This window comes from Branchiostoma lanceolatum, chromosome 1 (assembly GCF_035083965.1).
Source record: "Branchiostoma lanceolatum isolate klBraLanc5 chromosome 1, klBraLanc5.hap2, whole genome shotgun sequence".
Taxonomy (NCBI): Eukaryota; Metazoa; Chordata; class Leptocardii; order Amphioxiformes; family Branchiostomatidae; genus Branchiostoma; species Branchiostoma lanceolatum.
This window is the reverse complement of record NC_089722.1, coordinates 11,059,134-11,070,151: the sequence shown is the minus strand read 5'-3', so window position 1 is coordinate 11,070,151 and position 11,018 is coordinate 11,059,134.

Genomic DNA, 11,018 nt, shown 5'->3' with positions numbered 1-11,018 from the left:
GTTAATACACGGGAGAGTCCCCTTATCGGCCGCCGAGGTGTTGAACAAGGTCGATGATAGAGTCTTATCGTGCTTTATTGAGTTTGCGCAAACAAATCCCCAGCGACGAGGTGTTTGGTGAGTTTGTGGTAGCAGCCGGATTAGTGCACGGGGGAAAACAGTCACACATAGCGATCAACAACAAGGGGCAATAGGAAGTTTCGAGAGGAGGCTGAAGCACCGCTGAAGTAGCGCAATCACGGCGGGACGAGGATCAACCTGTCGTCCGGCCACCTGCAGACGTGTCCCGCGGCGGGGGGTGTCACGGACCCCGCACGGCCTTAACTGACATATTTACAACCCCTGTATATTCCGGGATTGCTGTTACAACCCGACGCAATAACCCTCGTGCAATATCAGCCGCTACTTCTTTAATTATCTTGAGTTCTATCGCGTTGGTAATAACTAGTGAACTTAGCTCGGTCATGGTCAACGCCTTTCATCTCGGCAATGACAGGACTTCTAAATAATATTTGGTCCTCTGTTGACGCCGCCGTCTGCCGACCACTGTATAACTAGTCAGGCCCGTACGAGCCTCTGCTAAGTTTGGAAACGTTTGACTTTAAAAAGAAAAGGGTTACACGCACTCGTGGACTGTGTCAATACTCAAAATTAGCTTCGCGTCAAACCCAAGACGGATGATAGATTTTTGTTTCGAAGTTGTTTGCACTCAGATGACATCGGGGACCATTGCGGAGGGCCCGAGGCTTTGTCTGGTTATTGTAGTGGTGTAAAACGCACAAGTGAAGGGCCTGACAGCTCTGACAGTTTAGTCAACGCAGGTGCGGGGCTATTTGAGGATCAAACCGGGGTATTATGCAAAAGGGGTCACTTTGCCACCTCGAGGACTTTCTGAAATACCCAAGTATTGACTTTAGTATTAGAAGCAAGTGGCCACCAGCGTTGCTTTTATGACTCCTTCATGTGCAGAGGGTTTAGCGAGATTTGCTCACTCTCCTGTGTTCCTGTCAGAATGTAGAAATTTACGACAAATTTACATGTCAGGACAAAGGTTTGGTGGTAGTTTAATCCCTTCTGTTGATGATAAAAGATGTGTAGATAGTCATCTATGAAAACAACCCTTATTTTTGTAGTTCTTGAAGAAGGAAAAATCTGAGCATCCTTTGTGGCAGGTTAGTGTACCCGAGTTTACACTCGCATTTTGACGACCTTTGTACCCTTTGAAATATCAATAAATATAAATGTCATTATAACGAGATGGAATATATTGAAGAGTCGTCACGATGGTGTTCGTTAGCGGTCCAGTCCTCCCGTGATGAGCGTTAAGTCGTTTAGATAAGATATAGTGTTCAAGTTCACTTCCAGCAAGTGCACAAACGTGTCTGAGCGTCACGCAACAGGAATCAACACCACGGTGATAGGAATATCTCCGCAAGCGGCAGGCATGTTCAGGAATTGTTGCGGGTTCTCCATAGAAACAACACTGTCTAATATCGTCATACTTACGCGTTCAGCGCGGAGCCGGTGTTCGGTGATTCCTCGCTCGACTTCATTTTCAAAATCCCCCGGGTGGGTTGTGGGGATGACATGTTCTGATCGCCCCCGTCCCGCCTTCACCGAGTCAAAGGACATACACTGTCAGGAAGTCGGGCTCACTATCATATATGGGACAAGTTATAATTTAGCGCAGATGCACGGGTAAAATTTTCGGCCACGACTGACCCCCAGGAAAAGCAGCGCGTCCCATAGGCTGGGAGGACGACTTCGGGGCTCTTCATTTCCGACTTGATGGGTCTTTGACAGATGGTTGGCGACAAATATGGACACACTGGCTCCACCGTGGTGCAGAGATCATGTGCCTGTGTCAAGAGGTTGGTCAGCAGACAGATATGTCATAAGTGGAGCCACTTATCAACTTTTTACCAACATATACAGAGTATGGTAGACTCAGTTTAACGTAGGAAGGACGGGCATCTTTTTGCTGGAGGATGTCGCACCGTGTTCGGTTGATTGACATCAGGGACGCACGACAATCGGCTGGCTGTCGTCATTGGTTGTCATGACAGGTGAATTGTTGGAATTCTTCTTCGTCGCTCAATAAAGAAAAGAAAAACTCAGCTTCTTTGTCGATTAAACTCAACATGAAAGTTTGTCTAAGGAAAGTTATAACACTGTATTTCTTCACTGTTTCGATGTTCTAATGACCACAGAAAACAGTCATTATAACTGACGAGATTTTACTCTTTTCACACACTCAGTACTCGTAATTAACAGAGACTGGAACACACAGTTACAAAATTATAACTTTGGACATATCTTCCTTCAGACCACATCAACTTGTGTTAAAGACACGTCTTTTATTGCCAAACTACGTCAGAAGTTCATTGCCGACATGAGTTGAACACAATGGAGGTTTCGCTCATACAAACAATGTACCAACTTATAGGAGAGTCGCTGTCAAAACAGATAATACAGAAACCATCATATTCAGTCTTCAATGCAATGTTATATCAAAAGAATCGATACATTCATTCTACTAGGGAATATGTTTTATATTTAATACATTATATAAACGTTATTACATGTGCCATGCAATTGGCGCCAGTGATGGAACACAGCAGTGCAAATGGAATCTTCAAACTAGGAAAATATTGCGAAAACTGACCATGTTATAATGATGACACAGACTCACTAGATAAACATATTACGAACTTGGCAATGAAATAATATTAAAGCAGTGACGAATCTTCCAGGTTCACTATTTCCTGAAATCCTGTAGGCCGTTTCTTGTGGTGAACTCAGTCCGCCATGTTTGTCCGCCATGTTGTTTCCCGTGAGCAGGTGATGTCCCGCTGTGGTTAGTGTCCGATGATGAAGTGCCTCCTGTTTATTGTTGTTATGACGGCCAGTGCCCCACATCATCTCGGTGTTTTTCACCATCTTGACAGGATTAGCTGGCGATCTGGAAATCTAATTAACGTGGAAGCGTCTGGGGACGGGGCTAACCCCGGACCGATGGAGTTCAGTGCTTACCAAAGGTACAGCGACCGTAAATACGAGACGGGTCGTACGAAGTCGGTCGTTAGTGGCAACACTATTAAGCTCAGGTCAGGATATTTACACACAAGCTCCTATTCCATGAACTTAAGGGCATCTACAATGCACTTTGTACCCATCTGATGTATTCTGTACATTTCATTTTATTTTAGTGTTTTAGAGCGTCTGGGCTAGTGCACCTGGAATAAAGTCATGGATGCTGACTTTACATGCGCGTTTGCTTTTATTATACACGACATAGTTTTATGATTCAAATGTATGATATTGGACATAAAGACCTCTTCAAAACTCATAAGCCAGTGGAAAGTGTTATGCCAGTTCAATTCGAGTAATGGTTATTAGAAACAATATTGTTGGGTTTTGTATGCAGTCGTGATGCTTTTCTATCAGACATTGTTACATTTATATGCACATAAAGGATGTGGAAACTTCTGGATCTTGAATTTTCAAGTGAAGAAAGTTCTGTTGCTTCTGCGTTATCAGTTCATGAAAATCCAAACTCTGATCATAATAATCAATATATCTTGGCAAGTTGATGTAGCTTTGAAACAAGTGTTCCCGTCATTAGTAGATTTTTAAAGGCAAACAGCGTTTAATCTTTTCAAACAAATAAGTGCGCATAAGCTAACACTATTGATTAAAACTTTCACAGCCAAAGATACACAAATAACACTTATTACAGATGTGCACATAACTACATACTTTTTAAATTAAAACTGATAATTGCACAGGAAACCTCTGTGGTCACTGCCTCTATATCTTTCGCTCATACACCACTTGGTATGCTGGCTATATGCTCAGCGTACGATATTACCGCTCAAAACTACGGATTATTCCAGTCACGATTTCTCCGATTCGAGTCATATTTACTGCACAAATAAATATTTTGATAGTAATTGTGCAAACTATGAAGGCAGCGTTTACATCGTACAATAACGATTGAACAAGGGTAATCATGTAACAAACTGTCGTCTGTCGCCACAAGAGCATGAAATCTGAAATCAAGTTGTTATCATTGTACGCAATGTTAGTGTCGACTCGACTTGATCTGCTGTAGAATGATATCAAATTGAAAAATAGTAAAGTTTGACGAAAAGAATGTCATTATTTTTTCTTATTCCTTTCTTCTCTGTTTTATCTTATTTTCTGTTATGGGACTGTATAGTTACATGCTTCGTGGCGTGTCATTCGTCCAAACGCCGTGTAATTTCTGCTCACAGCCGGTTTCACTGACAAGTCTCGTCAGGTCGGCAACGAAGCGAACACCTGGCCGGACCTGTGTTCCCTCTACGTCTCCATGGTTACAGTGTTCTACAAAATACACAACCCACAAAAACACACCACACATTTCCGACCCCTCACGCTCTACTTAAACACAACAAACACGCTCCCCTCCCCACCTCCACTCACGACCCACATTTCACAGTGAAATTGATTTTCTCATGGTCTCAAATTAAGTGAAATAAATGCTAATTAAGAACAGCTAACGACTTACTGATCGTGGTAACGTCACGGGGCAACATCATTGCGCCACGAGAATTCGTTTACACTCTGCAATATAGACTCAGGTTCTTCAAACAACATGTCTTATATCGACCTATATCTGTTATCGCGTCTATTGTGTTATCAAATATAAATACGACGAGAAGTTTGGCTGTGGTGTTTAGTTTTGAATTGTTGATACTAGATAGCAGGTCATTCACTAAGCCTATGAATAAAGATTTCTCCAAGAGGAATGAATGATAGAATTAAGAAGGAGACATTTTGGGATCAGTTCAAGTCGTACCTTTCAAAATTGGCTCTTCATAGCTCAAAAGGTTTAGACCGGAGTTGACAGAGTTCTTTTCTGCCGTAAATAAAGTTAGCTTTTATGCTATTAATTGGGGCATTGTAACGTTGATAACTCGGCCGTAAGAGGGGTGACTATTCCCGCTAATACAATACGTCAGCCGCAATGCAGCTAAAGTATAGTTGAAATTATTCCCATTCTAAAAATTGTTGTTTAGCAGTAGACGTCGTACCACAAACAAGCGATGTACACTTACCACAAGTATGATATTGTCAGCCCCGTCCGTTGACAGATTCTCGCCACAGGTCCCCGCCGATAATTTTCAATCTCGGCTCTGAATTGAGATCCGGATAATAGCCTAGTGTATATCTGTTTTAAACCAATTATTGGGAATAATGGAAGGGAAACAGACTCTGAAACATAACACCGCGTCGCGCCCCTACACCCGCGCCCCGGGTCAAGTCCAAGGGGACAGTGTGATGTCTCAGAGCAGTCAAAATCACTTTCTAACCCTTTATTCGTTTTAAAAGGGACAGCGTTGAATACATTTCCTACGCATTACAAATATCGTTTCAACTGTTGCGTAGTGCGTATATATGAGTATGATGTCCTCGTCGCCATCTCGAGTGTAGAATAGCATTGTTGTTTCAAAAATCTGGAACGGACGTTTGAAAACTGATGTTGCTTGTTGTATGGTCGTTGTTATATATTGCGATAGTAAAAGAAAAATGTAGATATATGTGTCTATTTAACATTGTTGACAGTCTGCTCCACTTCCAGCGTTGTCATAAACCATTTTTTTACAATATCAAGCAACTTTGTTAAGTATTATTGTGCTGGTCAACATTGGACCAGAAGACTTTGTGTCTGCTGAACTTCTTAGCCAACTTGACACACAAAAAGTTTCTCTGGGAATTCCCTCCAAGTAGAATGTCAGGAAGTTAAAGAACGAAAACAAGTGCGCCTCGGTGTCAGACAACAGGCCGTCACGGTTATGATTTTTGGAATTCAGTGTCAAGTCCGGGGAGACTCTCAGCCTTCGTCGTAATCGGATTATGAAAAGTCAAAACACATGGGCTGTACGACCCCGGCACCTACTTACAGTGACAGAACTCCCTGAACAATTACAAATGCGTGGGATATTCTTATAAAAACTGAAAAGGAAAACAAAGCGTCTAACCAAAGTTTTACTGTGCACTCGCGACTGTAGGAGACAGGGTTGATTACAGTACTGTGCCAGGCGTCCGACTCAAACACTGTGTATGTAGAGAGTGACAACTGAGGAAAGGGTTTGTATTACAAGGAGACGTCTCAGAGGAAGTCTACTCAGCCTTTAAGATTGACACGCTACCAAGAATAATAAATGTCCAAGTGGCTGCCCAACTCGGGGCCGTGTTGTTCCAGATGGACGCCCGCCACCGAGCGCCGACAGCCTCCCGACGAAAGACGAGGGGAGCGTCCCGCGGCTTCCCCCTGCCCGACTTGTCGGGGTCTCCATCAAGGGGGAGGGTCTCTACTGTTTCAACTTGTCTCCACTTCTGGTGGGGGAGAAGAGAGGAGAGGTCGGATACGGTAGACTTGGAATTCACCTCCTCCTTGATGGAAAACAACAGCAAAAGGTGACTGATTAATGTACAATGATTGAAAGGTTTGATTAGTATAGATAAACAGGCAATGTTGTTGTAATAGATTGATCGTTGCACGGCTGAGGGTCTGACAACATTAATTGTCCTCTTCGTGGTTTATTCCCGTAAGACATTACCTTAGACCTTAGATCCTTACGCAATCTTCCTGTAAGAATTTGCAACAACTTGAAATGTTATGATCATAAGCTACCGTTCATGAGGATGCAATAACAAACTTTTTGTACAAGGTTTCATCCACTGCTCACTTTTCTTGTTGCGTATCTGTGGATAGCCCAATTAAAGTTCGTGATGATTTTATATAAACCAGAAAAATATAAACCAGAAACAAGGCATTTCTACAAGTTAAAAGCCTGCAATGCGTTGGAGGCGCTTTTCGTACAATTTTCCGTAATCATTCAAGAGTGAAATGTTTGTAACAAAGCCTGCTTTATTACTTTGTTACAATATGGTAGCACCATTTAAAACTTCTGGTTGTGTCATGATACTATCCTCGTATTTCTAACGGCCCTTACTTGAACGTCCATTCTACTTGCAAATTTTACAACTTACAGACTGCTAGTAAAAAGTGTCTCCTTTTTATCTACCTACAAATTGCATCCCATGATTGCAGAGATGAAACTGTCCACAATCATCATTCTCCATATTGTATGTGGCTTAATAAATCATATCTTTTCTCATAAACTGTACATCAACTTCACGTGAAGATGTCCTATGTTTTATGACTATCTCCCCATAACGATCCTGATATCATCATTTCTTTTTTGTTGCTGTCTGTTATGTGGCTGACAGCGTCAGACGATTGACGGTCTTGATTATCCATAACATGACAGTGACCATCAGAAGACAAACTTTACGTCCATGATGTCGTCCTACGTCTCTAACACCCCTTTCCACTGCAACCGCTCAGCGACCAAAGATTTGTCAGAATGCTAAAAAAAATTAAAAGATAATGAACACATTTTCTAAAACTTGTTCTATCTTTAGTTGTCTTTTAAATTATACTTTTACATCTTGCATTGTGAAATTAAAGGTCACATGAGCCCAATTTTGGATGCTGTACGGTCGCCGTCTAGTGGAAACTTTCGGGGGCCTAAGTTATCTATTCCCATCATTACCATCCCATCCCCAGTACGGGACAGTAAAGGCCGGTTAATCCCGGTGTTCTCTGCGCTTTACCCGATTTCATGCCGCAGGTTTAAAACAGATGACTTCATTATCCGGGCTCCCGAATTCCTACCGTTACTTCCACACGACAGAGACGGATTAAAAAAGATACATCAAACGTCCTTCGTTTCTGTAATCATGTCCCTTATTAATATACAAAAACATCTGTCTGTTTTGCATGCGGGTGCGTGCGTGTGGTTGCGAATAGAAGATTTGATATATCACAGTCTGTAAACAAAGAAACATCAAATTTAGTAAATCCTGTGGGTCAACTATTTTGAAATTGTACGTTTTAACTTTGAACAAGTGCAAAAACACAGTGTGGCGTGTGATGTGATTAAGAGACAATGATAGTTAGTATATATTAATTCTCAAGTTCACAGTCAGTAATGTTACCCTTCAGTCTTCCTGTACGTTGTTCAATGTTTATAACCTGTTTCACTTAGGGTGTACATCTGAGTATTAAGGATTTCATTGCAGTCACTTCATTTTTCAAAACGAATGTTGAGTGTCACATTTGGTCTTCTGTTAGACATTTATTTTCGGGGAGGGGGGTGGGATCGATCTTTTGTGGAAGGTGTTGTCTACGTATGTGAAAACCTAGATATAATAGAAGAATTGCTGAAACAAAATGAAATGGTTGAATGGTGCTTCCATCACTCCCTGGAAAAGATTATAAATCAAACCACCTACCTGAGAACCCACATACACATCCTCTCGTCAGTCTCCGGAGGTGGCTCAGTGACTTTCCCGACACCTTCCACCTGGTTCAGGTTAATGTATGTGTACAGCAGACAGGAAGCATAACCCGCGCACATATACTATATCAAGCTATGACAATACTTGAATTTATGTTAGCTTTAGATGTCCGTTCAACTTTATCACAAAAGGAAAACTTATCAAGCGTCTACGAACGATCGTAAATTTTATAAAAAGGCAGCTCATAGTAATTGACAGTAGAAGGTCGCATCTATAAGCTTCTTCTGTGTTTTAAAACAAAATACAGAATGATTACACTCGTACATGTAGTAAAAAGGAGTGCAAAACAGTACTACAGGCCCCATGTAAACTTAATGTCATAAAAGCCATTGAAAGTAATCGGTAAAGGCAATGGAAGTAAATTATAGAACTAATATGTATGTATATCAAATCTAGCTGTACATATAGCATAGAAGTGTCCAGGTGTTTGCAAATTAAGAATGACAATTTTCGTCTATATCAGTTTAATCTACCACATACTATATAAAGAATGATTCATTCAATCAGCAACTACGGAATATAGAAGCAAATGTGCACACTTGAACATCTCTATCACTATATATGTCATGACAATGTAAGGAAGGACATTGCCACATAGAGGTCTTGATATTCTAATATATGATAACTATAGCATAACTGTACATTCATCTATATCCCTTTTCCACTGAGCTGAGGCGACGACCGTTGGGCGACCATTGAGCTACCAAAAATGTCATTAGCAGTTCAAAGTTCAAACACTTTTCGTTGATAAAGATGTGTATATTATAAGTTTTGTGTTTGGTTGTCTTTCAAGTCATACTTTTACATTATGAATTATATTTAGTCAATCTTTCTTACTTTATTTGAACAACTATATTAAGTCTAGAAAACCAGATATCATACAAATCCAGTTTTGGTCGCTCGGTCTCCAACCATTGGAAACAGGGCATATTGCGACTTCCAACATGGAGTATTTTGCCTTTAGTGTTATGTGAAGTGTGGGAGGGGGGCAGGTATCTCCCTGCCCAGGTTTGTTGATGTGGTCACGCTGTGGTTAAGACAACTGCACGAAACCGATTTTCCGGCACTCGGAGAAGAATTACACGGCGACTCTGACACGACGGAGACCTATTCATCAACATGGCGGAGTTTAGGGTACCGATTTCACAACTTTTGGAGGCTTCAATATCACGCTTGGCTGAACATATAGTCAGTCAGTCGGATTTGATTATGATTTTTCCATAGGATGGAAACCAAGATGCCCCCGTTGTCGGTTGAGCGTCCTCTATTTTCTTTGATGTGTAGATATTTACGAACAGAGTCAAGATTTGAACCCAACACAGACTTGCAATATAACTCAAACAAACAAATACGTCATATCACGAGCATTACACCAGAGATATTCACACAGGACACGTCAACAATAAATGTTTCAGTTGACTAGAGTAGAATAAACAAAAGTAACACACGGGAGCTGCGATGGGACGGAATAGAAGGTCAAACTTCAACCGTGAAGGTCATGGAAAACGAGTTAATGCCGAGACTGAAATGACAATGTTCGTAATATTGTATTTACTGATCATGATAACTAATCTATATTGTCACTTTTTCTAGTTACCAGACGCAATTTACTAACAGTATCTTACTTGTATTTCTTCCCTTGGTCGCAAACTGTTGCCTATATTTGCACGTTCATATTTTCACACAAAAACGTAATGAAATGGAAAACTGAATTCTCATATGTGAATGAATGATACAAAAGTTTTATGATATCGTGCCATTTATCGTTTGACTTTTTTCCGCGAGTGATTTTTCCTCCTAGGATTTCGTAGATAGATACAACAAATATTCAAACATTCGCTTCTTACAGAAAAACAACGCGCTAAACATGCACCGAGCAATAGCATCACTGGTGTATAGCGTAAAAACAAATTGTGAGAAAGTGAATTTGTGGCAATAGCCATGATAGACTATAATTCAGAATTATACAAGCATTGGAAAGACGTCGAAGAAAGAAACGCATTTCAAATAATGTCAAGTGCAACACAAATACATGAGTATTGACCGCAATGTGAAGTTCGTGTTGTAACTCTGGGTCAGAAGGGAGTCTACGTTTGTAGCAAGATAACATTCCATGCATGGTTAATGAAATCTCCCTTTAAAACTGCTTTTGGTTATACATATTGTGCCGTATAGAATCACATGTATAGTTAACGTAACGTTACAGTAAAATTGATCAACTTGGTTTGTCACTATTTCTAGAGACACATGTTTGACTTACCAAAATGGGACCTAGCGTTTCTAAAGAATTAACGACAAGTAGCTAAATTATCTAGTTACATTATTTGGGTTGAATTTAAAAAAAACTATTCATCAAGTTTCCTCGCAACAGGAATTCCAGACGGACGATTCTGTTCTATATTCTGAAAAAGATCTTACATTCCGTGGTTGTATTATTACGAAAAGGACAGCGTGTTTCCGAATTCATCTCAGCACATTATGTGATGTTCGCAGAAAGGGCGAATCAGTCATGCACAAAAAGAATTGTTCCAACTTTCTCGAGGGAACTCGCCAATTTATGTGGCTTAGCAAAACCTTGTTTGACCATCAGAACTGATCCCAAC